Source organism: Xenopus tropicalis, chromosome 4 (genome assembly GCF_000004195.4).
Source record: "Xenopus tropicalis strain Nigerian chromosome 4, UCB_Xtro_10.0, whole genome shotgun sequence".
Taxonomy (NCBI): domain Eukaryota; kingdom Metazoa; phylum Chordata; class Amphibia; order Anura; family Pipidae; genus Xenopus; species Xenopus tropicalis.
This window is the reverse complement of record NC_030680.2, coordinates 95,899,519-95,904,146: the sequence shown is the minus strand read 5'-3', so window position 1 is coordinate 95,904,146 and position 4,628 is coordinate 95,899,519. Positions and strand designations below refer to the sequence as shown.

The window sequence follows — 4,628 nt, the reverse complement described above, 5'->3', positions numbered from 1 at the left end:
TTAGTTATAACTCACTTATAACTGACTGCCTTCTCTCTATATTTGTATTTTATATGTAGGAGTTGCTATATTGTTTTCCTTAGGTAGTACAGTATGAGGGTATAGCACATTTGCATCTGATCCCGCCATTTCTTCTATATAAAAGGAGTATTTTTTAAAAAAATGGGGAGTGGAAATTGGGGCATGGCCACACAAAGTGGGCAGCGCGCCAAATCTTTTTGTCCCTCTTTTCATTTTTCAAATGTTGGGAGGTATGCACAGTGGTGGAAAGCAATCACTAGTCACCCATCATGACATCAGCATACCTCATTAACATAAAGAATGTGAGTAGCTCGTTACCATACCTCAGTAACTGGCAAGAGCCTGTTAGCTGTGCTAATCTGCTATCGACGAATTGTATTGGCATGTATATATAATAAATGTACCTTTTTAGCAATTGGACCTGTGTCTTTTATTACCATCAACTTCACTGATCAGCAGTAGGACCCACAGAAATTTTACCTGCAACTTGCTTGCTTTCATGGTGGCCAGCTCAATGTTGTGGCTTCTATCTTTTCAAGCTGCAGTCAGGTAATCCCACTGATAGCCAATTAAAGGGCAACCATTTGGGAGTTTTAACCTTGAAAGCAAGGTAAAAATATAGCCCCTGTGAAAAATGTATAATGAAGCAATAGGATAACAGGATATTGAGGTGCTGGGATCCATACATATAATTGTAATCAATATATATATATATACAAGAACAAACAGAGCACACCCTATAAAGGCTCAAACACCCAGGGTGCTGGCAAAAATAATAATAGTATACAGACAGTGAGCCGCACACACCAGGACTTTGCAAAAAATGAAAAGTTTATTTGAAAAAAGGTCCAACGTTTCGAGCACTGACTGTGCCCTTCCTTAATGTATTGATGGCAAATTGATGAAACAATAAATCAGTACAAATGCCGTGAATGTTTTGTGTTTATTTGCTATATATATATATATATACTGTAAAAAGGACCAGCAACACCGAGATCTCTTGGTAATGAACAAAAATAAAAAGTTATGTAACAAAAATTAACAATAACAGTAATATTGTAGCCTCTTAGAACAATCATTTTTTGGATGTTGGGTGTCCGTGAATGACTCCCATTTGAAAGCTGAAAATAGCCCAAAGAAAAAGCAATGAAGCACAATTGTGAAGTTGCAAGGAATAGGACATTCTGTAACATAGCAAAAGGGAAAGCACCCATTTAAGCCATGAGCATTGGGAATTCCCTGCAGGCTCTGCAGCGCTTGTGTTCATTGTGCCTTGTACCTTAGGGCTGTTTTCTGTTACCTACAATACAGGTGCAGCAAAAAACCCCCAGTTTGTGGATGTTATTATCCTATTTTTGAGCATGAAGGACTCCTAGTAGTTGTGAAAGTTGTCAATAAGCAGGCTTTATGTTACACCCAGTGAGTGTTGCTTTGATTTAGTGAATTGTATTTATTGCTGTGCCTTTTTTCTAAATAGGCCCCTAGAGTTGTGCATAAGCGGCTGAATAGGATTGTGAAAAAAGTCAAGAATGCTGAAAGATTAAGATGTTTGAATCATCGCCTGTGAGACCAACCCGAAGGCATGGGCTCCAATGCTCATGTGTCCAAGGCTTTCGCCAGTGAACAGCATGTGCGGGTAGATCCACCTACGCCGATGCTAGGGTGAGACCCAACAAGTCTTGTCCTGGGGTCAAGCCCAGAGGAGTATGACCCATCCAGGGTGCACAAATTAAACACAAAAAGGATGCTGAAGTGTGTTGGTGCAATGCCATTGATTGCCTTGGTAAGGCTCCAGCTGGCGGCCGGAAAGAAAAAATAATAAGAAAAATACCTCCCGCCCAACTAATGGCTGGGGCAAAGGAAGTGAAGCATGATTAGGCAGAAGGTGCATGTGCATAGCCCCCGACTAAAAATAAGCCAGGCACTTTACCTCATGGGAACACAGCTCCTCCGCTTTCATCAAGCTTCAGCAATAATCACGCCTCGGTTGGACCTCATTGGCTATGTTACTGCCACTGCGCAAAGCTCCAGATTAAGAGTTTACTAAATTTGTGGGGGGGGGGGTTGGGGGGGGGGTGGCCGGCATGTCTGAAGGGAGAGACCTTGAATTGCCCATCCTGTTGGCCTTGTGGAGAGTAAACAAAAGGTTGCCATTTTCAGTGCACAGTGTTGTGCATGTCATCAATATTACCCCTGCGTGTTTCTTGGGTTTCTTAAAGTATAAATGAACATATTTCTCTCTTTGTAATGGACTCTACCACCATAACTGATCTGCAAATGAGCTGCCAGTGCCTCCAACGGTTGCTAGGCATTACCTTGCCCAGTAGGGCAGACAGCTCTACTGCTGCTGTGGGAGAGGGAACTGTTATTTAATTGGGGGGGGGGGGCAGCATCAATACTGGCTGCAGGTTTAACCAGATTGAATGTTTCACAAAACGTTTTGAGATTCTATTCAGCTGATGAGCCCCATCTTAGGTGCATTGCTCTATCTTTGACCATCAGGGAATACTAATGACACAACCTGATTACACCTTACACAACTGCAGAGGGAACATACTGTTCTTCAACTTCAGCTTATTCTTCCGCTTTTTCTTCTTATTCTTAGCGCCCCCCATTTTCTAAACGTTACTCCTCCTACAGTTTTAGGGGTACAACACCCAAACTCTCCACACTTCTTCACCCTATAGCGGAGCAGGTTGCTTGTGCTTTTCTGCCGCACTTACAGTTTTGAAGCTACATCCCCCAAACTTGAATAACAATCATGGGGTCACCCCGAATGAAACAGCAACATTTGTTGGATGACCCAAAGTGGGAGGAGCCAACAACAGCCAATCAAATGTCACCCATTGACTTTAATGGGGAAATTGAAACTGCTGCCAATCTTACAGCTTTGAGCAGCAAAAAAATCCAGTAGCACATTGAAGATGCAAGCCGTGAAAAAAAGTGTTTTATTTGCCCAAGTACATACAAAAACCAAGAGCAACATTTCGGGCCCCTCCTGACCCTTTCTCAAGCAAATCTTACAGCTTTGAGGCTACACTCCCCAAACTTGAATCGCATAGTCATTGGGTCAGCCTGAATGAAAATATGATGATTATAGGATGCCCAAAAGTGGGTGGAGCTTTTAACAGCCAATGAGATTTTACCTGTTGCCATTCTCACAGTCTTAACACCAGGGTCCCCAAACTTTGCAGGGTTAGGCACCAGGTAACTGCAGTTCAAGGTTAGAAAAAGTGGGCAGAGCCACCAACAGCCAATCAGATTTTACCTATTGACTTTTATTGGTTTGATGTCAGGGTTCCCAAACTTGAAAAGTTTGAGTGACTACGTACTCAAGGTTAGAAAAAGTGGGTGGGGCCACCAAAAAACAATCACATTTCTTTCATTGTTTTCAGTGGGGAAATTTTAACTTCTGCCATTCTCACATGTTTAATGTCTGGGACCCCAAACTGGAACCTCCAGTTTGTCACTAGGTGACTATGTTCCAAGTTTAGAAAAGTGGGCAGGGCCAACAACAGCTAATCAGATTTCACCTATAGACTTCATATATTTACATTTACAGTAAACTGCTGCCATTCTTTATATATTAATACTAAGGTCCGCAATTTTTGCAGAGCTAGTCACCAGGTAATTATGGCTCAGAGTTAGAAAAGGTGGGAGGGGCCACCAACAGCCAATCAGATTTTAACTATTGATTTTCAGTGGGGAAATTCAGCCTACTGCCATTCTCACAGTGTTAACACCAGGGTAACTAGGCGACTGCATTTTTGGATTTTAAAGAGTGGGTGGAGCCACCAACAGCCAATCAGACTTCACCTATTATTTTTTTTTGGTTTAAATTTAATATGCTGCCTTTCTCACACTCATTCATGTCAGGGTTCCCAAACTTTGCAGTCACTCGCTGACTTTGTATTCAGGGTTAGAATAAAGTGGGCCACTAACAGCCAATTAGATTTCCTTCATTAAATTTTATTGGTTAAAATTTAAAATCCTGCCATTCTCACACTATTTATGCCAGGGTGCCCACTGTTTGTCACTGGGTGACTTTGGCTCAAGGTTAGAAAAAGTGGGCACACCCACCAACCACCAATCACAATTTACCTATTGACTTTTATTGGTTTAAATTTAAACTGCTGCCGTTCTCTAACTATTAATCCTAGTGCCCCTAAACTCTGTACAGTTAGTCACTGGGTAACTGCAGTTCCAGGTTGGAAAAAGTGGGCGAAGTCACCAACCACCAATCAGATGTCACTTGGTGACTTTCAGTGGGGAAATGCTGCAGTTGCTGCAATTCAGACACTATTAAACCAGCGTCTCCAAACTTTGCACTGTGGTTTTTACTATATAACTGTGGTCTAAGGTTAGAAAAAGTGAGCCATCAACAGATCAGATTTCATTTAGTGACTTAAGGTGGCCATACACAGGCCGATTGTAGCTGCCAATATCGGTCCCTTAGACAAAACAAAATATATTTCAGTATGTCGTTAGCCTAACTTTATATCTTTTAAAATTCTATCCAGGGAACTTTTCTACTTTTGTTGAGACTTTTAAATCTTTCTGCCTGATGTCTCCATCCTGCCTTCAAGCTGCCCTCTCACAGCCTATGT

General features: G+C 41.8%; 1 pseudogene; it reads right to left on the bottom strand.

The window, feature by feature from the left end:
• Positions 1-1,829: 1,829 nt before the first annotated feature.
• LOC116410681 lies at positions 1,830-2,048 on the bottom strand (annotated as a pseudogene).
• Positions 2,049-4,628: the final 2,580 nt, after the last annotated feature.